Source organism: Ascaphus truei, chromosome 1, assembly GCF_040206685.1.
Source record: "Ascaphus truei isolate aAscTru1 chromosome 1, aAscTru1.hap1, whole genome shotgun sequence".
In the NCBI taxonomy this organism is placed as follows: Eukaryota; Metazoa; Chordata; class Amphibia; order Anura; family Ascaphidae; genus Ascaphus; species Ascaphus truei.
In genome coordinates this window covers 277,131,787-277,158,319 of record NC_134483.1, presented here as the reverse complement: position 1 = coordinate 277,158,319, position 26,533 = coordinate 277,131,787, and the positions used below count along the sequence as shown (strand labels likewise).

General features: G+C 41.1%; 1 protein-coding gene across 1 annotated transcript in view; it reads right to left on the bottom strand.

Annotated features, from left to right (window-relative positions):
- CORO2A (coronin 2A) overlaps window positions 1-26,533 on the bottom strand; it is a 425,741-nt gene that overhangs the window by 101,926 nt on the left and 297,282 nt on the right. The gene's annotated exons all lie outside the window — the stretch shown is intronic.

Genomic DNA, 26,533 nt, shown 5'->3' with positions numbered 1-26,533 from the left:
ATCATTACATGCATATACAAACATATGTACAGTACGGTATCATTAATTATTGGTACACAATAAAAATAAAGAATAACCGAATGTAAGGAATGATGTACTTGTGGTCATTTATAAAAAGCAGAGATCTCAAAATATATTCAATGAACTAAAAGAACTAGGAATACAAAAGGGAACATGTATGTGTGAAAAGGAATGGACAACAACAAAAAATTACAGGTCCTACAACTAATAACAACAGTCATACCATTAGTCAAAAACGTCAAGCTTGACCCTACCTGTCTTTCTAACTATCGACCTGTCTCCCTCCTGCCTTTTGCCTCTAAACTCCTTGAATGTCTCTTTCTTGCTCCATTTTCTCAACACCTTTTCTCTAGACCCTCTACAATCTGGCTTCCTTACTGCTCACTCCACCGAAACAGCCCTCACTAAAAAAAACTAATGACCTCCATGCTGCCAAAGACAGAGGTCATTACACTCTGCTCATACTACTCGACCTCTCTGCAGTATTTGATACGGTGGACCACCCTCTTCTCCTTCACATACTTTTGGCATTTGTTACAAAACTCTATCCTGGATCTCCTCTTACCTCTCCCATCATACTTTCAGCGTCTCTTCTGCTAACACTGTCTTCTCCTCTATCGACCTCTCAGAGGGGGTACCCCAGGGCTCTGTCCTGGGACCTCTCCCCTTTTCGGTGTACGCATTCTCTCTAGGTGAGCTAATGACATCTCTTGGGTTCAAATATCACCTCTATGCTGGTGACACACAAATTAAATTTTCAACCCCTGACCTTACACCTGCTGTACAGACCAAAGTTTCTGAATGTCTCTCTATGATATCGTCCTGGATGGCCCTCCGCTGACTTAAACTTAACATGGCAGAAACAGAGCTCCTGCTCCTCATACTTCCTCCCAAACCTGGCTCCACGACCTCCTTCCACATTACTGTTGGAAGTTGTCATACACCCAGTAGCACAAGCACGATGCCTAGGGGTCACACTCGTCTCCTCTCTCACTTTCTCCTCTCACATTCAGTATGTATCTAAAACCTGTCGATTTTTCCCTCCGCAAAATCACAAAGATTCGCCCTTTCCTCTGTTGCTCGACTGCTAAAACTCTGACACAGGCCATCATTCTCTCCGTTTCGATTACTGTAACCTCCTGCTGTCCGGACTTCCTGCCTCTCACCTATCTCCCCTATAATCTATCCTAAACTCTGCTGCCAGAATCGCTCTACTCTTTCCTAAATCTGTCAACGTCTCCCTGCCTGAAATCCCTCTCCTGGCTTCCTATCAAATCCCGTATCACACATTCAACTCTCCTCCTTACTTTTAAAGCTTTACACTATTCTGCCCCTCCTTACATCTCAGCCTTAATTTCTCGCTATGCACCATCCCGACTCTTGCGTTCCGCTCAAGGATGTCTTCTACCCCCTTTGTATCCAAAGCCCTCTCCCGCCTTAAACTTTCTCACTGACTGCCCCACACCTCTGGAATGCCCTTCCCCTTAATACCCGACCAACTCCCTCTCTATCCACCTTTACAACCCACCCTAAACACACCTGCTTAACAAAGCATATGAGTAGCTCCGTGGCTAACACTATACACCTGATACATAAAGCTTGGCCACTTGCAGACGCACTTACCAGTATGCCCTCCTACTTTATTTGAATGTTCCTCCTATCAATTAGATGGTAAGCTCTTCAGAGCAGGGACACCTTTTCCTAAATATTACTTTTATGTCTGAAGCACTTATTCCCATAATCTGTTATTTGTATTATTTGGTATTTATATGATTGTCACGTGTATTACTACTATGAAGCGCTATGTGCATTGATGGCGCTGTATAAATAAAGACATATATACATACATACATACATAACAACACATTTTCACTGATAATTCTGTAGGGTTTTAACATTTAAGAAATGTTCATTTTATGAAATCCCATGTCTACATCCCTGCCAAATCTGACTTTTTAAATTGTTATTGAGATACATTTTATGTAGCCGTCCTTCCCCCTGACTAAAGAGGTTACCGGTACAGCCATTACCTGTCTGGCTGTCAGAATGCCTGAGCCTCCGCCTCTGGGAGCCTGTCTGGCTGCCTTGATGCAGCGCCTCCACGTGTTAGGGATCCCAGCGCAGTGGGATGATCCCCGCACAAGAACTAATACCAACAATGATCACACCACAAGTATGTAATAACGGGTTTTACTGAACACATGTATAACGTATTCCTATACCACACAGTATACAGCACTCCCAACCCCAATACACCACCTGAGTGTCCCCACAGTTCAAAGGGTGCTTGCCACCAATACCCTGATGTCCTTTTACCCAAAGTCAAGGCCCACCCAAAAGTGTGTTTGGTAGTGCTACACGGACTATCGAGTGGACTACCGTTTGCTATGAAAAGAAGTTGGGGAACTCACCAGAATTGAAGGTTAAAAAAAGTTTTTAATGAAAACTACATAAAATGACAAAACTTCTCCTCCCACATGTTTCACGCCCACTATGGCGCTTTTTGTTTCTGGAGCTGATATTCGTTTTTTTTGCTCTGGTACTGAGGAAAGGTCCCTGACTAGGGGCTTTTCCCTGAAGCAGCCACAATCTGATTATGTGAGTGGGGCCTATCTTGGATCTACAAATAAGGGATAATCTGGTCTAGTCTGGGTGTCACTGACACCCAGACCCTTCCCCTTCTCTGTCCTTGCTCCAACGGCAAGTGTGAACTAAGCGCGCCAAATGTATCCAACTTCACCTCAGAGGATCCAAGTTGCCCTATTCGCTGGTTGCCTGCATGTGATCCCAGACTGCAGTGTACGATGGGACTTTTAGTTACCCTGCGAATCATGTTCTAACATGGCTGCCGCTGCTTGCAATCTCCTGCGCATGTGCACTTCCCTAACATGGCGGCTGCACTACTGCGCAAGCTAGTCCAGGGATGCACAATCTATCCTGCTAGCGTTCCCCCCTCCTGCTTCCCTCCCTGCTTGCGCCCTCTCCCTTACCTGCTCTCCGGCATCAAATGACGTCTCAGGGTCACGTGACAGGAGAGGGGCAGTTCTAGATTTGGTCATATCAAACAATGTAGAAGTAATAACAAATATTCAAGTCCTGGAACATTTGGGTAACAGTGATCATAACATGGTCTCATTTGAAATAAATTGTCAAAAAAACAGATTACTTGGGTTCAACAAAGACTTTAAACTTTAGAAAGGAAGATTTTAATAAACTGAGGTCTAATCTAGTAGTAATACAATGGGATGATGTTTTTGCAGGGAAAAATGTAGAAGATAAATGGGCAGTCTTTAAAACTTTGTTAGAAAAGCACACTTATCAGTGTATACCCTTGGGTAATAAGTATAAAAGAAATAAGTCAAAACCAATGTGGCTAAATAAACAGGTAGGGGAGGAAATGGACAAGAAGAGGAAGGCGTTTAGATTCTTTAAGTCAGAAGGGACAGAGACATCGTATCAGAATTATAAGGAATGTAACAAAAATTGCAAAAGGGCAATCAAATTAGCAAAAATGGATAAAGAAAAAAGGATTGCAATAGAAAGTAAGGTCAACCCCAAAAAGTTCATTAAGTACCTTAATAACAAAAAAATGAGACAAGAAAATATAGGACCCTTTCAGTGTGAGATGGGTAGGCAGATTATTGGAGATAAGGAAAAAGCTGAGGTATTAAACCAATTCTTTGCCTCTGTGTTTACCAGGGAAGAATAAAGTTCAATAGTAGTGCCGCAGGAGGAAGCCACAACCTCCATATTAATGAACAACTGGTTAACTGAGGAAGAAGTTCATACTGCTGCGACCCATTTTATTCTAAAACATCACCGCATTTTTCCGGGTTTTTTTCCGAATGCTACGCACATCACCGGGTGCATGCCGCATTCATGTTGCTTTCTCAGCCGCGGGTCATGCGCGGGTCATGCGCGGTTGATGCGCGGTTCATGCGTTTATTGAGAATGGTTCGGATTTAATAGGTTGCAATTCTTCGCGTGTCCGCCAGATGGCAGATATTCATGAATTGTAATGCGCATGCGCTTCAGTAATGTGTCGACTTGCAGGTGTTTCGTTTAAAAAAGATACCACAGTGTGCTATTGTAAATTGGCCTTGGGACTGAAGGAAGAGGTTACAATAATGTATCAATTGAGGCTTTTCATATTAAAGAAACACAAAGACCAGTTTCTGTTATTCTCCAGAGACCCGCCGCCATGAGTGTTCAAGTGCAGACCGTTTTCCAAAAACCCGACAGAATGTACGCGTATTTGATATGGGCCGCGATTAATGCAACAGATAAGATGGCAACAGTTGTTCAAATTTCTCAGTATTTTATCGAAAACTATGACTTTTACAAATTTCCACCAGCTCCTCATGTGTGGAAGCATGCAATGGTTATGTAGCGATCCATGCTTTTATCGTATTGATCCCAAATTTATTGGAGGGTATTGGTGTGTATCACCGGCTTTTCCCTGTATCTATGATCATGCAGACGGCAAAAAGCGAAAGGTCATGTTAAAACCAACTAAGAAACGATAGTCGCTGGCAAGCAATGCACCAGCACCGGCTTCCAATAACAGTCCGACCGTCAGTGACAACCCTTGCTGTCTGTCCACGCCCGGATACCTGCAGCCTGAGCCGGATTTCGCGTGCAGTTTCGAGCAAGCTTGCATGTACCTAAGCGATTGCCAACCTCATCAGCTGACTACAGATGTAGTAGTCCCAAATGCTAACTGTCAACGTGTATGATCAAGAATACTGGACTGGCAGTGGCCCGACGCCGGCTTCAGCTGATTCGGAAATTCTATGGTGAGTAATGTTGCCATATTTTTTTCTGTTTTTTTTTTATTTTGAAAATATCAATATCGGTGCGATTCAAAAGTCAAGCGATTCTCCTGTGAGCAATATCATTGGCTGAGCGGCTTCTACAGTACTGCAGATACTGAACAATTGGTGGAACGCTAGGCACATGCACATTGGAACCTTCTTGAAACGCATATGCGTGTCATCACATGGACGGTAGGCGCATGCGCATGTGAACAGAAGATGCCCCCGAGAAAATTATTGGTGGGACTGACTGGGAACTTCTTTAGGGGACTGACCATTACAGTAAAACTTTTCTTTTTATTTTTCCTCAGAAAAGAAAACGGCAAATGGAGGGATTTCGATGGATAATATCGCTTTGTGTAACAATGCCTGCACATTGCTGAATCGGATTTTAAAAACCACATACCGAAATCTACAGTTTAGTGGTCGTTGTTATTGATTAGGATAGAATACCTGAAACAGTATGCTGATGTTTTCCGACCGTACAGTATACAATACTTTTTTATATATACTGTGTAATAAACCCGGAAAAATAAAAAGTATGCATTTATTCTACATGTATTACAGTACATACAGTATGTGTCTTCTATACAGTACCAGTACATACTGTACAGTACAGTATGTGTCTTCTATTTTTTTTTTAATACTCTTGTGATGTGAAGTACAGAGCATGCCTACAGTATACAGCACAGTATGCCTGGACAGTAGTGTACATTCTAGAAACACTGTATTTTGTTACAGTATCAAAGGAGACAATGGAACAATTTAAAACAAATCAGCATGTTCTTTTATTGGTGGAGTAAGTACAAAAACATTTATTTACAAATACTGTACAATGTTAAAACATTTTAAGTGCACAGCAATTCAAAACATCAACAGGTGTATGGTTTACTGCTAGTGAAAACATTTATGTACAGAAAGTAAAAACATTTACAGTCAGTCAGTATGGTTTACAGTCACATGTTGTTATAAAAAAAAATTCTTTATTCATAAAATATACAAAACGCAACATCTCCTTTATTAAAGAACTGCAAGTCAAAACATTTACAGTGGGATGGTGTGCAGAACAGTCAGTCAGGCCTGCACCACTACAGTCCTGGAGGGCAGCAAACAGGCCCGGTTTTCAGGGTAACCTTTGAAAACTGGGCCTGTTTGCAGCCTTCGGGGACTGGAATTGTGCAGGTCTTGTGTACAGTAAATACAAACATTTATTTATTAATACAAATTAAAACACACAACATCTCCTTTATTTAAGTACAGCAGGTCAAAACATGTAGAGTACAGTACAGTACAGTTCAGCACAACAGTATGGTCTTACCTGTGATTAAAAAAAAATCTTTATTCATAAAATATACAAAACGCAACATCTCCTTTATTAAAGAACGGCAAGTCAAAACATTTACCGTGGGATGGTGTGCAGAACAGTCAGTCAGGCCTGCACCACTACAGTCCTCGAGGACAACATTGAAAACCGGGCCTGTTTGCGGCCCTTGGGGACTGGAAAAAAACATTTACCAAACATTTACAACAGTTGAACACTCACGCAAATGCGTACCCCACCAGATTGTCCGTCCATGGCCGATGCCTTGCATGGCGCAAAATGCCATTAATGCAGTCTCGAATGCCTTTCATTACAGGATCTGTAATTGAAAAAAAGCGCCGCAATTCATCCAGAATGGTCTTTCTTAAATTGTCAGGAAGCGCCTTTTTTACGCTATTTCCTTCGTAGTTCACTTTGAAGGCCCAGTCGCAGTACATCAAGTAGGACACATGGTGCTTAAAAATTAACAAGGCATACTTGTGGGGTGCACCAGCACTCATCACCCTATACTTCTCCCTGAGTGCCGGTGGCATATCGCGCAGGATGATGTCGGGCACCGTATCGATGCAAGCGAATGTAGGTCTTCTGTGAGCGGGTGTGCTTGTGGCGGCGGGCGAGGGTAGGTTGTCTGGGAGGAAGCTTTCCTTCTGTTTTGGTCGCCGTGTTGTCTCCTGGCGTGGTCTTGACGGGGTTGTCATGTTATCCTCCTCCTCAACGGCATACATGTACACAAAATCTTCTGGTGGAGGGGGTGCGCTTGGTGATGGAAGGTGGTCGATGATCCCATTCATCACATCCATGCCACCCTCCTGCTCTGGCGTCGGGGATACAGGGGCATGAACTCCGAGCAAATTATGTATCCCCGCTATGTCAGCCTCTATCTTCTCCATCCGTCGATCCATCCATTGATCCATATTTAGCATCCGTTGCTCCATATTTAGCATGGTCTCCAGAAGCAGATCTATCTTTGCCAGCACAATAGAGTTCCCGGGGATATCCACACTTATCCCAATTCAGCATCCGGTCTAACGAGCTGCTTCTTGGGCATAGCATGCTGTGGACATCAGGGTGGATGGGTGCTACGGAGGATGAGATGGGGGTTCCATGGAGAGAAGCGTCGTCAAAGAAGGGTGGAGGAGATGACCTGTGGATATCCGGGAGAGGAGAAGCGGCAGCGTCATCGAAGAGGGATGGAGAAAGTGACCTCTGGATTTCCTGGCGAGAAGAGGCAGAGTCGTCTAAGCGCAAAGGAGAAAGTGACCCGTGGATTTCAGAGGCACCAGCGGCAGCGTCGTCGAATAGAACTGGCGAAGATGGCCTGTGGGTTTCCGGGAGGGCGGCGGCAGCGTCGAGGACGAGTAGTGGAGAAGACGGGCTGAAGATTTCCGGGAGAGCGTCGGCAGAGTCGTCGAAGCGTATGGGAGGAAGCGGTCTGCGGGTTCGATGAGTTGGCTGCTATTTGTTTTGCGTTGAGTGTACATCACCGTATTTCTTCTTGACATAATAAGGCTGACGTCTATTAAAACCCTTAGCCTTTGGAGTCAGCAGAAGGTTTTCTTTATTGGCCTTAGCCTGTCACTTTGGCCTTGGCGTGGAAACGGCTGCCGCTTTTCGCTTTTTCTGCATGACAGGCACGGCAGAGGCGAGTGGGTTCCAGCGTCCGTAGAATCGGGGTTGATCCATGGAAGCAGATGGCACAATGCAGTATCTGGACAAGGGCAAGTTCAGATACAGATCATCGAGTGGTGGGTAATGCAAAGTGTGTAACCTTTTATGCATGGCGACGAGGTACAGGTGTTGAAAGTGGGCGTATTCTAATGTGAGTCATTACCGTATAAATACACTATCCATTTTGTGGATTCACTGCACATTGAATACACATCGACTAAACATCGAATATACATTCTTGTGTTTGTATTTCTTTCTACTCGCAGCAATGCCTGTTAAAAAGATTTCAAAGGAGCTCAGCATGCGAATTAAGGAGATGTGCACGAGCGGACACCGAATTGCTGCTATCCAACGCTGGTTAACTACTTCTGGCATCGTTGTGCCAGCAACCACCGTGAGCTATCATGCACACAGAAAAACCAGAGAACGCAAAAGGACACCAACGGTAACTAACGCGTAAGTATATTTATATAACTAAATTAATTAATTGTTTTATAAAATATTGTACTGTAGATCTACTAGTGTACTGTAATAGTGTACTGTAGATCTACTGTATCTAATTTTATAGTTATTTCGCTATATTTATACAGTATAGCAATGGTATAGAGTATGTATATTTTTATTATTGCTGCATATTTATAGAACAATATATTGTGTACTGTAGATCTACTGTATTTAATTTTATAGATATTTTGGTATATTTATACAGTATAGCAACAGTATACATATATTTTTTATATTGCTGCATATTAATAGTACAATATATTGTGTACTGTAGATCTACTGTATCTCATTTTATAGTTATTTCGGTATATTTATATAACAACAGTATATGTATAAGTTTTATATTGCTGCATATTAATAGGACAATATATTGTGTACTGTAGATCTACTAGTAGTAGGGAGGCATACATTATGTCAAACTTTTTTTGACAGGTGCCATGCCCCCTTTTCGCCTAAGCCCCGCCCCCTGCGCCAATTTTTTTGAGGTTGACGCCCCCTACTCCAAAAACTTGCGGTTGACGCCCCCTATGCCAAAAAACAGCGGTTGACGCCCCCTACGCCAAAAAAACGCGGTTGACACCCCCCTGAGCCAATTTTTTATTATGATGTGTATTTTTTATTCTTTTTTTGTGATTGGTGCGTACTGTTGACGTAGATTGGAGGGGGCGTATACATACGCGGGGCATGTCCGGGCATGTTTATAGGCGTTTGGGGCATGCCCGAACATGTTTTTTTTCATACGGGGCAAGTCTGGACATGTTTATTCTGAAATAACGCAGTGCGCATGTCAGAAAATTTCAAAAGACGATGAAAAGGGGGCATAGCATTTTTTTAATTCAGACAGAATACTGCTTTAAGAGAATAAACTCTTTTTATATATTTTTTATTTGTATAGAGTCTGTACGTGTGTTAGCCGCAACAGGGCTACATAAAAATAAAAAGCACAATTGTATAAGAGTCAAAAATATTTATTTTATTTTTAAATGCTACAACCGTTTCAAGCAGGAAATAATTACAAGTCGTATTTACAAGTAAAAAAGTAAATAAGGCATTTCAAAAGACGATGAAAAGGGGGCATAGCATTTTTTTTAATTCAGACAGAATACTGCTTTATGAGCATAATCTCTTTTTATATATTTTTTATTTGTATAGAGTCTGTACATGTGTAAGCCGTAACAGGTATACATAAAATAAAAAAGCACAATTGTAAAAGAGTCAAAAATATTTATTTTATTTTTAAAAGCTACAGGTTCAAGCATTAATTAATTACAAGGCGTATTTACAAGTTAAAAAAAAGAAAAAGAAAATAAGGCATTTCAAAAGACTTTGAATTGCGGAGGGATAGCATTTGAATTAACTTCCTCATTAGCAGAGGGATGTGGGGACACAATGACAAGATAGACAAACACAGTCGTTGTTAATTGAGAACAGATGTGTTGTGTGAACATCCTCATTGACAGAGGTAAATAAGGCATTTCAAAAGACTTTGAATTGCTTTGAAATGCGGGGGGGGGGATAGCATTTGAATCAGTATCCTCATTGACAGAGGGGGGGGTCTCAATGACAGGCCAGACAAACACTTGAGGTGTTAAAAGGCTATCCTGTGTGATGTCTTATGTGAGTTTCAACAGGATATCAGTAACGCTTTAAACAGAGGCTGAAAGCACCATAGAAACATTATATTGTTTTTTATGAAACACTATTAAAAAATGCACAGCCACACAAGCTCAAAAAAAACGGATGCACAATTCCGAAAAATATATTACACGCCGAAAACGCCAGGTTCCTTTGGCGGCATACAGAGTTTAAATAATGCAGCACAAAAATACGGTATTTCAAATGCAACGGTCAAAAATTATCTTTCAGATCAAGATGTCTATTCGTTATACAAACCAGCGCGGAAAAAAAACCTCTGTATAAGCTTACAGATACGCTGGTGATGCCATAGAAGGCTCATTCTATGCTGAAGAGATACAAAAAATACCAAAGAATTTAAATCGCGTTTACAGAATTGAGAAGATATTAAAACAAAAAAGCGTAAGACGTAAAATCGTCTACTACGTTAAATGGTGGGGATACCCTACAAAATTCAACAGCTGGATAGAAAAAGCACAACTAACTCGTTTGTAAAAATACGTCGCCATGGAGGATATTGCCTTTTATGTAACGTTGCCTAGTAATGCGTCATACGAAACGTTCCCCCAAAATGACATTTCTAATTATACGACAAAACTAGCCAAGCCCATTATTTTAAAAGGTGAATGGGAGGTTGCTTTAACAGAAATACAGTATCCACATACTTGGAATACATTTGAAAACGTGGACGGTAACGTATCTGTAACACAACTAAGTCCGCAGATATGGAACGCGGCACCAGACAGCACAATACATGTATCACCGCTAAACGCAATTAAATCAAATTTCATGGTAAAATCGGGGTATTATAGTGATATTAATGAATTGGTTAGGTCTATTAATGAGGCGATGGCCATCAGCAAAGTGAAATTGAAATAAGACGACTTTGAAAGAACAGTATCTGTTGTGGGCACACAACGCTTTACAGCCTCAGAGCGTATGATGAACATTCTAGGCCTGGATTCTAATAATATCGATAAAATTGAAAAAAGGGCTAAAATATGTACAGATATAAAAAACGGCTTTTATACAATATTTGTTTATACCGACATCATTATGCATCAACGCGTAGGGCACAGTTTTGTCCCACTACTGCGTACCGTTGAAATCACCGGCAATAATAATGATATCATTACGCAGCGCTACATAAAACCTGATTACATACCCGTCAGTAAATATCACATCGACTGCATTACAATCGAGATAAAGAACGACCAAAATAAGAACGTCTCACTCAAGTACGGGAAGTCCATTGTAAAACTACACTTTCGTCAGCGCAAAGGCTCTTTGTATTGAAGGGGCCGGCAACATGGTGGCTGTTAAAAATTATGGAGAACCACAGGTTTACAGTATGTACTATAGGGCACAAGCAGGAAATGGCTTACAGGGTTTTCATGGGAGCCCTTATATGTACGGCCGTGGATTAGCAGGCGTTTTCCGCAGTCTGGTTAGGCGGGCGGTGCCGCTATTCAGACGCGGCTTTGATATTGTAAAACCTCATGTAAAAAATGCAGCACTAAATATCGCTAGAGACGTTGTAGGGCGTGTTTCAACCGCGGTGACGAATAAAATGGGCGGTGCAGCACAAGATGGGTCCGGTCTCGTGTACATCAGTAGAAGCAGTGCTAAAGGCAAACGCAAGCGCAGCGTTGCATTCCCACCCAGCACAACCCGTTATCAAAACAAAAAGAGCAGTCGCAACGTCAGAAAGAAGAAAAAAACCTCACGACGGAACTTAAACGACATCTTTTGATTCATTTGACAAGACAAAAAAAAGTTATTTCATCATGGCGTTTATTCACACCAACTCCATAGAATGCGCTAAATCTGAACTGGATATCTTTGAAATACAGCCTACACAGACGAGCATAGAAAAAAGTCTGTATGTGGAAATACAGCCGTTGGCCGCCCTTTCAGAAACGGCTCCGTTGGAATTTTATATCGCTGGCAGCGGGGAACATTATTTCGACCTCAATAATACTTTGATTTACATTACGTGTAAGATCGTCAAACAGGACAATACACCGATTGCTGATGGAGCACGCGTGAGTCTAATCAATTATCCGATAGCAACGCTTTTCAATCAGTTAGATGTGACTTTGGTTGACAGACTCATATCACAATCCAATAATCTGTACGCATATCGGGCGTATATTGAAACAATTCTGAACTATAGCGCTGATGCATTATCCACACAGTTTACCACCGGCTTATTTTACAAGGATACAGCGGGGCAACACCAAACCCGCACAGGGGGTGATAACCAGGGCTTTACAAAGCGTTCCCAAATGACAGAGCGTGGTAAAGCCGTTGAATTACTAGGCCATCTACATAGCGATATATTTTTTCAAGAGAAGCTTATACTGAACGGTCTGGACTTAAAAATTAAACCCACTAGAAATAAAGATACATTTTGATTAATGTCTGCTGAGGCTGAGCCATTTAAGATTCAAATTCTAAACGTATCGCTGTTTGTCAAAAGGGTGCAAATTGCGCCGGCAGTGCGCATAGGTCATGCGCAGGGGCTTTTAAACGGCAACGCAAAATACACTATCGACCATGTGGGGATGAAAATTTATAGCATCGCGGTCGGAAGCCGCGTATGCAATCTAGAAAACCTGTTTTTGGGACAGTTACCCAAACTGGTCATTATAGGATTCGTTGATAATGACGCTTTTTCTGGTGCTTACGATAAAAAACCCCTTTGTTTCAAACACAACCATGTGAATTTTGCAGCACTGTATTTAGACGGCGAACAAATACCGACAAAACCGTTTCAACCAGACTTTGAGAATGCTAATTCTATTAGAGAATACATGGCACTGGTACAAATTGCCGGTAAACAAAATGCAGACGCTGGATTTCTCATTAATCGTGAAGAGTATGTTGAGGGGTACACGCTGTTTGCGTTTGATTTGTCACCTGATCAGGAGCGCGGTGGACACTTCTCACGAATTCGCAATGGAAACCTGAGGGCTGAAATACGCTTTTCAAGGGCTCTGGATAGAACCGTTAATATTATTGTGTGTACGGCGTTTTTGATAACGTTATTGAGATAAACCAGAGAAGAGAAGTGTTATATGACTTTCTCTGAATAAAAAAAGAATGAATACCGTTCAAATAACGCAGCTTTTAAGCGCCGATCGATTCACCCGTGGACTGTTTCAAGGAGTTTACCCCTGCGATTTATTACCCTGTCGCGCGCTGACAAGTGCACCCACAGGTTTCATCATAAATACACATCCTCATAACGGTCCTGGTAAGCACTGGTTGGCGATTTTTTTTGATACAGATGGTTCTGGACATTTTTTCGACTCATACGGATTATCACCAAAAAGTGAACTCTTTCCTAAAGAAATTTTACAATTTTTAAATACGAACGTGAAACACATAACGTTTCAGAATGCACAGTTGCAAGATACTTTGTCGTCTGTCTGCGGTGAATTTTGTATTTTTTTCATTCATCATATGTGTAAAGGTTTAACATTTGAAGAGATCTTAAAAAGTTTCACTAGTGATTTAAAAAAAATGACCGCATAGTCGCTAATTTTGTGAGAAAGCGTATGAGCCATTTAAAGCGGCGATATGTACACATTGACTGTACACAGAAATGTGTGGCCTGTTATAAAAATATATAATGCCTTTTTTTAAAAAACATGTGTCTGATATGTACTGTTTAATAAAAGCCTAATTATATTATACAATGCCAACAATGTCTCGGTTTATTTTATTTTTATGGTCTTTTACAGCACTTTGATAATATAGATAAGTTAGAGCAAAAAAAATAATATATATATATATTTAATAAACCAGAAGTGTTGCCTATAAACAGACCTTATAATAATTAAAACTATTAAACAAAGAACAAGACAGCCTCAAGAGGAGTGGTCAGACCCCCCCTAGCCCTTGAAGGTGGAGCTACGAAGTGTTAGATCCTCAAGAAAAAAACTATGTAAGAGGTTGCTTTGAAATTCTTCTGCCTCTAACTCCATTGCTCTTGAGCGCCCATCTATCCAGGCTGTGCCTAGCAGTGCTCTGAATATAACGGCCATGGTGAGTAAACATAATATTTATTGTATTGTTTTATTCATGTCTGTCTTTTTTTCAAAATAACAGATAACGTATTTATTTTTCTAAAAGTTTACACATGTGATAATATAGTACAGCCTATAGCGGCTAAGACCGTAATATATTATTTTATGTTGTGATGTTGATTGTGTTTTTATGTATTCTATATGTAATACCTTGCCTATTGTTTTATTCATATATGTCTTTTCAAATTAACATTTAATGTTTTTTTTCTAAAAAGTGGCCCTGTTGATAATATAGAACAGCCTGAAGAGCCTAAGGCCGTAATATATTATACCTAAATCCGTGATATAATATACCTAAACCCTTGATATATTATTTTATAGACTGCTAATTAGTGTATTTTAATGGCATTGAAGGTATTTTTATGTAGTCTTTATGTAATATACAGGGCCTTTTTTTTATTAGCGTATATTGAGTGTATTGATTTATTCATATATGTCTTTTCAAATTAACATTTAATGTTTTTTTTCTAAAAAGTGGCCCAATTGATAATATAGTACATCCTGTAGCGCCTAAGGCCGTAATATATTATACCTAAAACTGTGATATAATATACCTAAACCCTTGATATATTATTTTATAGACTGCTAATTAGTGTATTTTAATGGCATTGAATGTATTTTTATGTAGTCTTTATGTAATATACAGGGCCTTTTTTTTTATTAACGTATATTGAGTGTATTGTTTTATTCATATATGTCTTTTCAAAGTAGCATTTAATGTATTTTATTTTTCTAAAAAGGGGCCCCCGTGATAATATAGTATCATCTTTTTTATATCATGATATTTAGTGTATTTTAATAGCATTGACTGTTTTGTTTTTTGTCCATTTTTTATTAGACTATATTGAAGGCATTTTAATGATAATATTTAAAGGCCTAGAATTGATTGTACTTTATAATACACACAGGCTGACCGCTTCCAAACAAATATTGCCGAAAATACACAGGGGAGTTCCACAGAGGCAGACCAAGAATGTAAGAATCTACAGAGACCGCTTAAGCCTGCGCTATTTTATTATGCTAACATACTAAATGCTTAGACTGTTTTTATACACTTTTAAAAAAATATAAATATATTCTTTTTATTTATTTTATTTTTTTTTGTAATTTTCTTTCATGTAGTTTTGGCTGCTGCACTTCAAGCCGAGCGGGTGGCTAATGACGATTATACGCTTCTATATAACGATCTAGAATGGCGAGTAGTAAAACCAGTCACCGATGGTGCGTATTTATATAAAAACGGATGCAGATACTTTTTTTAATTTTTTTAATTTTAAACCCGCCCACCAAGGCGGGTACGGAAAACGGTGTACGCGCTGTCAAATGTTCGACCAAACCACACAGCCCTGAACCGTCCATAATGACAAATCAAAAACGGGGTATGTATGACAATGTATCGTTGTTATATTCAAAACATTTTTTTATAGCCAACATTAGGGGGCATGCAGCCACAATAATTGTGTAGTTATTTTTTTATTTTTAAATGATGCTGTCTATTATAAAACTTTTTAATAATGAGGACATTGTTCACAGCTTCAAAAATGCACCGGCACAAAAGCGTTAGAAACCCAAAAGTCGCCGCTGAAATGCAAATCCAGAACAAGAAACCATGGGCCCCACAACCTGAAAAGCCTGGTGAGTATATTGTGTTGTTGAGCTTTTGAAGCAGCTATATACGCTCTGTCAAATGTTCGACCAAACAGCACAGCCCTGAACCGTCCATAATGACAAATCAAAAACGGGGTATGTATGACAATGTATCGCTGTTATATTTAAAACTAACACTATAGACATGTTTTGAACTTATTTAAAACTTTATAGATTACGGCTGTAATTATATATCTAAGTGGACTAAGAGAGTGTTTCTATTCATTTTATTACACTTTTTTTATAGCCAGCATTAGGGATCATGCAGACACAATAATTGTGTAGCTATTTTTTATTTTTAAATGATGCTGTCTATTATAAAACTTTTTAATAAAGAGGCCAATTTTCACAGCTTCAAAAATGCACCGGCCCCAAAGCGTTAGAAGCCCAAAAATCGCCGCTGAAATGCAAATCCAGAACAAGAAACCACGGGCCCCGCAACCTGAAAAGCCTGGTGAGTATATTGTGTTGTTGAGCCATTCAAGCAACTATATACGTGGTGTTGTGTAATGTAGTACTACCATAGAGCCTCAAGCTGTCAGGACTTTAATCTATTAATGAAATGAGCTGACAGTATTTTTTTGTTGTTGATGTTTTTAGCCTCAAAGACGACCGTAAGACAAGCCACTAGACGTGTTCCTGACAAATGTAACCAAGCACACGACAATGAGCAGCCCAGCACATCAAAAGCGTCGTACGGTGTAAAGCGACCAACAACAACGGTTACTGTTACAATCGAACCACCACCTGCTACAATGTTGAACTCCCCAACAGCAACGGCTGATATCATTTCGCGTACCACCGGCGGTGAGTCAGCACGCATAAACACAACACCTGTATCAGGCCTGCAACAAGCCCAGTTGGAAAATATATTGCGTAGAATTGACTTTGGCAGACGCCCACGTGTAAATGACCCTGCTGTTGCACAGCCAACAATTAAAAGACGAAGGGTTCCTTTACAGGACATCACACCGGTCACAAACAGTAAAAGCCAAGGGTTTCCTTTACAGGACATCACGACTGTCACAAACAATGATCATGGGGCGCAGAAAGGTCAGTCAGTTAACTGCACGATGATTAATGACATTGATACACCGCATTATTGGCGATGGTTCTATAACCATTTTGTTTTTTGGATAGATTTAAATCGGCTTATAGAAAATGTAATAAGCGACTTGAAAATATTGATATTTGTGAAAGAGCATGAACGCGATTTAGAGCGCTTGAAAGTATTGTTATTAAGGCTTCGCCGTTCAAGCGAGATATTTCACAAGGTTTAATGCAGCTAAAGGGGGATTTAAGTGCCAACAACCAAAACATAAAACACGACGTAATAACAACAACACCGTGTACTGACAATACACACCCGAATGCCACGACAACGCTGTGTATAGAGGACGAATCTGACATTGAGAGATGGGGTTGCGCTGAATACCTTTTTTGGGGGGATGTAAAGAGGTCTATCAACGCATTCATGCGTGAACTGTATTCACATTGTTGGGTGCCTCAGGTCGAACGCAACATGTGTATGGAGCCGGCGTTCAAACCAAAACTTTTTCGTTTAACGACTGTATTTAGCATCGGGGCCCAATTACTAACCAATTCATGACTAAATATGGTGGGCCGTGGCTTAGATCAACAACCCACGTTAAACAGAAACACGCAGAGCGGCCAGCAGGTAAATTATGTTGTAGACACCACCCCAGAACACACCCAAGAAAGCTCATTAACGCCCGTTAGCACATGTGATTTATCGGCCACCGTTATGAGCCCCAACTTAATTGCGGTCGAACAGCCCCAGAGGGGTATACTGCCATTAATTTCTGTACAGTCAGAGCCGCCTGTAAATGAAGTTAATGTTGAAATCCCTGTACTGCCGGTTGAAAATAGTGTTGAAATACATACACCACTGATAATACAGCCCCCTAATGATGCGGTGGATCATTCTGTATTTTTGGAACGTGTAACGCAGTACCAAAGAGTACGACAAAATGTTAATGCTGTGGAACATTTTGAACATTTTCAATTTGTAAATCTTGATCGAATAACATCATTTTCAGTGGCATTACAGGCGGTACATGATTCTATACAGTGTACATTGAATAGACTACTGCCCGACATAGGACCCCATGACATGGTGCAATTACGTCTAGACGGTGACACGTTAAATAGAGCTTTATACTCTATTAAACGCTCTAAGGACACCTTAAGCGCTGAGACGTTTTTGGAACATGTGGCAAACATGTTACAAAGCAACGCTGAGGTTCTTGGTGACGGTACTTTAAGACTATTGGTCATAACTGTTAAGAACAGAGTTGGTGGTGTGATGCACCGTAGACGCATTAATTCAACGCCTTACAGTCGCATAGTAATCAAAAAAAGACAATTACTCTTTGACTTAAATAACGACAGCCATAACTTGGGTCTAGCAGCCAGTCTTTGTGCCCTGTTAGAAAAGAGAGATACGGCTGACGCGGTGTTACTGGAGAAAGCACGTTTGATACATCGCACCCTGGGTATTCCTGATGATCGTCTAGTCAGTTTTAGCGACATACCCGACTTTGAAAAACACTTGAATGTAACCATTAAAGTGTTCTACCACAATCGTGGCGAATGGCAGTTTTTTAATACAAGTGAGCCCTGCAAAGAGCGGGTTTTATTTATATACCATGAAGACACCCATTACTTTGGTGTAAAAAAATAAACGCTTTCATCGGTGCCAATTACTTTTGCGATTTTTGTCATACTCCATTCGCTCACAAAAATAACCATTCATGCCGCTATTTTTGCCGATCATGCCACAGACAGAATTGTGTTGAGGTCATAAGAGACATGCCTAGGTGCCCTATGTTTCGGGCATTTTGTCGTTCACAGGATTGTTTGAGTGAGCACAAGAAATTAGCCCAAGCTGCTAAAATAGATTGTAAGCGCAAGAAATACTGCGACAATTGCGGTCGCTACACAGATGACGATCATGAGGAATGCAGAGGTTTTCAGTGTAGAGTCTGTTATGCTTACATCGTCAGTTTTGACAATCACCTGTGATACATGCGTCCATACAAACCACCGGTCCTCACTGACAACTACATTTTTTATGACTTTGAGTGCATGCAGGAGACGGGCGTACACATACCAAATTATGTCTACGCCATGCCTTTAAGAATGATGAAGAAAAAGGTCGTGCCCGTCCTTTAGACGGCACTGAGGGCTGGGAGTTCCAGGGTCCAGAGTGTTTGGATGATTTTGTAAAAAAATTCATAGACCAGCCCTTTAGGGGTTACACTTTCATCGCACATAATGCGGCTGTTACGATTCCTATTTTGTGGTGCAACAGCTGCTTAAAGAGAAGATAAAAATAGAATTACTAACACAAGGCGGTAAATTATTATGTGTAACAATACCTGATCTGAATATCAGATTTATCGACTCTTTAAATTTCCTCCCCATGAAACTCAGCAAGTTGCCACAGGCCCTGGGGTTTACAGGCAGTAAAGGACATTTCATACACTTTTTTAACACTGTACAGAATCAAAATTACAGCGGTTCTATGCCCTCTATAGAGCATTACGGTCCCCAGTACATGATGGCCGACGAGAAAACGGGGTTCATGACATGGTATGAAGCGAACAAACATTGTGATTTCAACTTTCAGGCTGAGCTTAAAAGCTATTGCATTGAGGATGTAAAATTTTTGAAGAAAGCCTGTATCTGCTTTAGAAACAGTGTCATAGAAATGACAGAGCATACGGTAATGAGCGACCGTGAGTCCCAGCTTGGTGAGGAAGATGTCTATAATATGGACCCCTTTCAGTTGACAACCATCACCTCTGTGTGCATGGCTATGTTTCGGCTCAAATTTTTACCAAGTAACACCATCGCCATTGTACCCCCTGACAATTACAACATCACAAAAAAACGCTTCTCTACGCCCGCCACTCAGTGGCTACTGTATGTGTCTTACAAGGAGAATATAGTCATAGAACATGCTTTAAGGGGGGGTGAAAAGAAGGTGGGTAACTATTTTCTGGATGGTTATGCGGTGATTAATGGTGTTCAAACAGCCTTTGAATTCAACGGCTGCTTTTACCATGGCTGTCCCATGTGTTACAATGAAAAAGATACAAACACTGTTACATCTCTTACATATGGTCAATTGTACCATAAAACAGCCATCAAAACACATTTTCTAAAAACCAAATGTGGCTATGCGGTGCGTGAGCTGTGGGAGCATGAGTGGAAACACATGTTAGAAACCGATACGGATCTGAAGATGTTTCTACTTAAAAGTGATTTTCCACAACCCATGAATCCCCTTGATGCACTTTACGGCAGCCGTACAAATGCTATTAAGCTGTACCACAAAGCGGCGCCAGGTGAGAGTATACATTACTATGATTTTACCAGCTTGTATCCTTTTATCAACAAAACCAAAATGTATCCCACCAGTCACCCTAAGATCATCTATGAGAATTTTTTCTCTTTTGACAGGTACTTTGGGGTTGCTAAAGTAAAAGTCTATCCGCCTAGAGACTTATTTTTCCCCATCCTTCCTGTTAAAATGAATGGCAAACTCATGTTTCCACTATGCAGCACATGTGCCGTCACCAACCAGACGACGCCTTGCTGTCATACGGATGAGGAGCGCTCATTGACCGGTACGTGGTGTACAGTTGAAATTCAGGCCGCGTTGAAGAAAGGGTACCGGTTGTGTAAAATGTTTGAAATTTGGCACTTTGAACATTATACAGACAAATTGTTTGCTAAATACATTAAGGTGCACCTCAGGGACAAACCGGAGGCATCTGGATACCCCAGCTGGTATACAGACGATGCCAAAAAACAAAAATACATCAGCGAGTATTTTTCAAAAGAGGGTATACGTTTACGCGCTGATAAAATAGACATTAACCCGGCAAAAAGACAAATTTCTAAACTGTTTCTAAATTCTTTGTGGGGTAAATTCGGTCAAAAGACTAATTTACAAAATACAAGTATTGTAACAAGCCCTGATGAACTTTTTGGTTATGCCTTTTCAACGCAATACGATGTGTCATCTTTAGACTTCCTAGATGATGACACGGCCATGGTTAGCTGGAAGTATACAAAGGAAGGATACACTGTAACGTCGTAATGTCAATATTTTTATTGCCTGTTTTATGTCTGGGGATGGATTCGAACCCACGCAGACATACATCCATTGGATCTTAAGTCCAACGCCTTAAACCACTCAGCCACCCTGACACATGATGGGTTTAGCCTCTTAAAGCAGTATTCTGTCTGAATTTAAAAAAATTGCTATGCCCTCTTTTCAACGTCTTTTGAAATTTTCTGACACGCGCACTGCGTTATTTCAGAATAAACATGTCCAGACTTGCCCCGGATGAAAAAAAACATGTTCGGGCATGCCCTAAACGCCTATAAACATGCCCGGACATGCCCTGCGTATGTATACGCCCCCTCCAATCTACGTCAGCAGTACGCACCAATCACAAAAAAAGAATAAAAAATACACATCATAATAAAAAATTGGCTTAGGGGGTGTCAACCGCGTTTTTTTTGCGTAGGGGGCGTCAACCTCAAAAAATTGGCGCAGTGGGCGAGGCCAGAACGGAAGGGGCGGGACCGGATACGGAAGGGGCGGGACATGGGGCTGGTTTATGGCCAAAAGGGGGCGGGCTTAGGCCAAAAGAGGACGTGGCACCTGTCAAAAAAAGTTTGACATAATGTATGCCTCCCTACTACTTCTACTGTATCTAATATTTTAGTTATTTCGGTATATTTATATTACAACAGTATATATATGTTTTATATTGTTGCATATTTATAGAACAATATCTCATTGTATACTATTTTTACACCAAATGATGTGCTGTGCTTGTGGCCTACTGCACTGTAACTTACCGGATTGTTTTTCTGTACATTGTAGGGAGACCACTCCACAGTGTGTCGCCAGTGTATTATATCAATACAGGTTGGTTTGATCGGTATGCTACGCCACATGACGCACAATACACTTATACAGGGGAAGCACCTTTGAGCATTCACAGCAAAGTAACCCACTCCCCAATCAAGGCCAATTTGGTATTAACAGTTTTTGCTGAACCAATTTTGGGCATTAACATACCCTACTAAATACCTTGGCCATCTACCATCTCCCCATTCCCTCTCGCCTAAGTACATTATATGTAGTCAATTATATTCACTTTATGTTAAGAACCTATTTTATTATACTTATTAATTAAATGTTAAGTTTTAATTGCCAAGGAGTGCACTCCTAATGAGCTTCTAGCTGCTAGGCGTTGGCAATAAATATGCCTTCACTTCTCAGCTGTTGTTAACTCAGGTTCATCTCAGCTCATCAGTTGCACCCACCGTCAACCTAGACGGGTAAGGCACCACCATACTACAACCACATTATTGATTTAGTGAGCATTATATTCCCTATTTTGTTTTCATTTACATACAGTACTGTACTGTTCATACAGTACAGTACATCCACAGTACAGTTCTGTATCTACTGTTGTTATTTCTGTTGATTTATATTACAACATAGTTTGTCTATTTATATTTACAGTACAACAGTATACATTTTTTGTATATTTCTATTTACTGTATATTACAACATTATATTTATATACATTTTATATTGCTGCATATTAATAAAACAATATATTTTCTTTACATTTTAGGGAGACAACTCTTCTGGTGGACAAAATAAGTGAGGAGAATGATGAGAAGAGTGCATTAAGGGTCAAATACACTCTGCAGGAAAAACACAATCTGACTGTATCCGAGACCAGCATAAAGAAGATGAGACGCAGAATTGGATGGAAATATGGACGTGTGAGGTTAGTACTGGACAGTACAGGAGGTAAAAGTGTTGTTTAAAAAACTGTACTGTACCGCTAAAATTATTTATTCCTTGTCATTACAGAACGTACCCCATGATACGGGACGTTAACAAAATCAAGAGAGTGGTCCAGGTCTAGGCATGGATCAACAGTGGGGAAACTTTCCAGGTTTGCATCTTCACTGACAAGTCTACTGTATCGCTGGAGAGATTTGCCACCTTTGCATTCCACAAAAAAGGTCGCATATCTATGAAGCCGCGGCCAAAACAACCAGTGAATATGCATGTGTGGGGTGCCATCTCTAGGCGTGGACCAGGATGCATTGACATCTTTGAAGGTAAAATATATAAAATATAATGTAGCCTTATGCACTGTACTGTACTAGTGTGCAGTTTTTTGAGCACTTTTCTTTTCTTGTTATAGGAATCATGAATAAAGCTTTCTTCCAAGACAAAATTGTGCCTGAGATTGTAGAATACATCACACGCGAGATCCCGGATGGTCACCATTTCTTCCAGGACAACAATCCGAAGCACACCGCGTCAACAGCGCATATCCTTGAGCGCGGTATCAACTAGGTGAAGACGCGAGCGGAGTAAGTGCGGTGTCTCATTTTTTCCCCACTGTTTTTACTGTGTACTGTATCTCTTAAACTAATTGTCCTTTTTTTCCAATGACAGATCGCCAGACTTCAATCCGATCGAAATGGTCTGGCATCACCTGAAGGACCATATCCGGAAAGTGGTGAAACCCTCCAAATAGGATGAGTTGGCGAAAGGCATACTGGGTTTTTGGAACGATGTACTCACCGTGGAACGCTGCAACAAATATATTGACCATATTGCGACTCTGTTGCCCATTGTGATCGCGCGTAATGGGCAAGCATCAGGAAGGTAATATGGTATAGTACTGTACTGTAGTATTGTAAGTATAGTATGATATGGGTAAGTATGGCACAGATTTTTTATTTCCTAGTAGTCAGAGTGTACAGTAGTTCCAGTATAGACTAGTTTGACAGTACTAACTGCATACACAATGCCATAATGCCATAATACAGTATGCACCTACAGTACAGTAACTGCTCATTTTGTTTCTTTCCAGAGAGAGCAGCACCAGCCATCTGGTTACATAGTATTTAACAGTAGTCAGAGTATACAGTAGTTCCAGTATAGACTAGTTTGACAGTACTAACTGCCTACTGTAGTCCAATGTGGAGAAGCTATACAGTACACAATGCCATAATACAGTATGCACCTAACTGCTCAATTTTTTTCTTTCCAGAGAGAGCAGCACCAGCCATCTAGTACTACACATCACACAATGCCATAATACAGTACGCACATAACTGCACTAATTTTTTGTTTTCAGGAAAAAAGGATGGACTGAGGAGCGGGGGGGGGGGGTGTTGTGTACAGTCTAATCTGTTTGTACAGTCAAGTGTACAGTATATAAACAGCAGTAATGATGTACACAAAACCTCTCCTCTCTCAATGAACTACTGTACACAGAATGAGGAAGAAGATAAAGACGGAAAAAAATATATTACTATATATATATATTATAAATTATATATCATTAAATAATATTATTATTAATGTGCATTATTCATGTTTATCCACCGGCCCTCAATTTCAATCTGCCAGAAGAACTTAATAAAGACTACATTATGTATTTTTCCTGATCACCCTGGCAGTGGGCACCATTGGGTTAATCCCTTCTCACTCTAGGTAGGACAGGAAATAGACTTTTGCAGGTAGGCCATATAAGGCCCCTCCCTCTACCTGCACCTTAGTCTTTTTCCTGTCCTCACAGCTAGGTGTAGGATTTTTTTATTTTCTAACAGGACTCACCTACTGCACCTTGTGCAGATATCCAGGGTCTCAGCCTCTCTGCCCTGAAGCTCCGATCGACGCGCCCTACAGGTGGCAAGACGGAGACCCCTTAGAGTCGGGGGAGCCCCTGTTGGGGGGGGGGGAGCAGCTGCAGCCGCGGGTGGGGAAGCTTAGGTGCAAAGCCCCAGGACCAAACAAAGGCACACAGCAGCTGCAGCTGGGAGCCGTGGAGGCCCAGACTCACCGCATTAGCGTCTGGTACGCTGCGGTAAAGTACCCAGGAGCCCGCTACACGCGGAGGGAGGAGCAGCCATAGCTGCGAGCGGAAGGCTCAATGACCGCACTAGCGTCTGTGGATGCGGCGGTAAAACTACCCCAGGAGCCCGCCACACGCAGAGGGGGGAGCAGCCATAGCTGCGAGCGGAAGGCTCAATGACCGCACTAGCGTCTGTGGATGCGGCGGTAAAACTACCCCAGGAACTCTGCTAGAAGCGGAAGGAGTAGCAGCTTTAGCTGCGAACCGGGAAAGGTTCTTTTGACCGCGTGAGTATTTGAAATACTGCGGAAAAAAAGGGTACAGTACACGCGGCCGCTTGGGAGCGCGCGCGTCACGCCGGCAGATACGTGCACAGCACGTGAGCCGTGCACGAGCACTTGATGACGTCAGAGAAGCGACGACCACACTGTGTGTATGTGTGAGGAGAGCTGCAGCATGGAACGCTCAGCAGGGAGAAGCCAAGTGCTGGAAATGGATTCAAAAACGGAAACACCCAAAACTTCAGTTCCCAAGACTAGGTGAGTCCTTAGTTTTAGTTCTACAGGGGAAAGAGAGATGGTGTATATATATACATTAGGGTGTATGTTTAGTATTTATTTTGTTTTTATAATTTAGTTCGGTGGTTACCCTCCCAGAAGCAGAATCTTCAAGAGGGAAGGGGGAATCCCTGCAACATAAAAGAAAGGTTGCTAAGAAAACTAAATGGTGTTCAGCTTGTGAAAAACCAGCCCTAATAGGGAAGAAATTATGTGAAGATTGTCTTAAGGCAGCAGCAGGTGACAATGAACAAATGAGCAATTTCCTTGTATTAATGAAGGAGGCAGTTAAACAGAGTGTGGATGAAGCAGTCCAGCAAGCAGTTAACCCTACGCAGAAAAGATCTAGATCCCAAACCAGTTTGGATAAAGGGAAAGGGTTTTCGTCAGATGAGCCTGAAATTGATTGTTTTCAAATATCAGAAGGGGAAGTGGATTCATCAGATCAAGATATTCAGGAGGAAGAATCTGAATTTGATGTAGAGATGGTGGATCCACTTATCAAAGCCATGAGACAGGCGTTAGAACTAGAAGACACTGAGGAGTTAACCCACAAGAAGGATAAACTTTTTGGGGCAAGACAAAAGAAAGGTAGAGAGTTTCCTATCCATCAAGTGATTAAAGACCTCATTCAGGTGGAACTGGCTCGACCAGACGCCAAAATATTTGCGACTAAAAGATTTGGGAAGATGTATCCATTCCCACAGGAAGAGGTAAAAAATTGGGAGATTAGCCCAAGGGTGGATACTGCTATTTCCAGAATAGTAAAAAAGACCACAATCCCAATAGAGGAAACTGCGTCACTAAGGGACGCTATGGATAAGAAAATGGATTATGTTTTAAAAAAAGCATATGTTACCGCAGGAACAGCCTACAAACCTGCCATAGCAACTACGTCAGCAGCAAAGGCTATGCGAGTATGGATTGCCAACATTGAAGAGGCAATAGACAAAGGCGTAAAAAGAAGTGCTATTCTTAAAGCACTGTCAGAAGTAAAATGGGCAACAGATTACATAGCAGAAGCTTCGTTGGATGCAGTAAAATTAGCTGCCAAATCTATGGCACTGACGGTATCAGCAAGAAGGGCTTTATGGCTCAGGCAGTGGATGGCTGACACAGCATCAAAGAATACCTTGTGTGCATTACCATTTGAAGGTGAATTCCTCTTCGGCAGCAAACTGGATGCAATAATAACAAAAGCATCAGGAGGTAAGAGCATTTTTTTACCTCAGGAATACAGAGCCAGAAGATTCGGCTTCCAACAGGCTAATAGAAACCAGTATAAAGAAGCAAAGACATATAGACCTGGTAGGTCTGTCCCAAGACAAACACC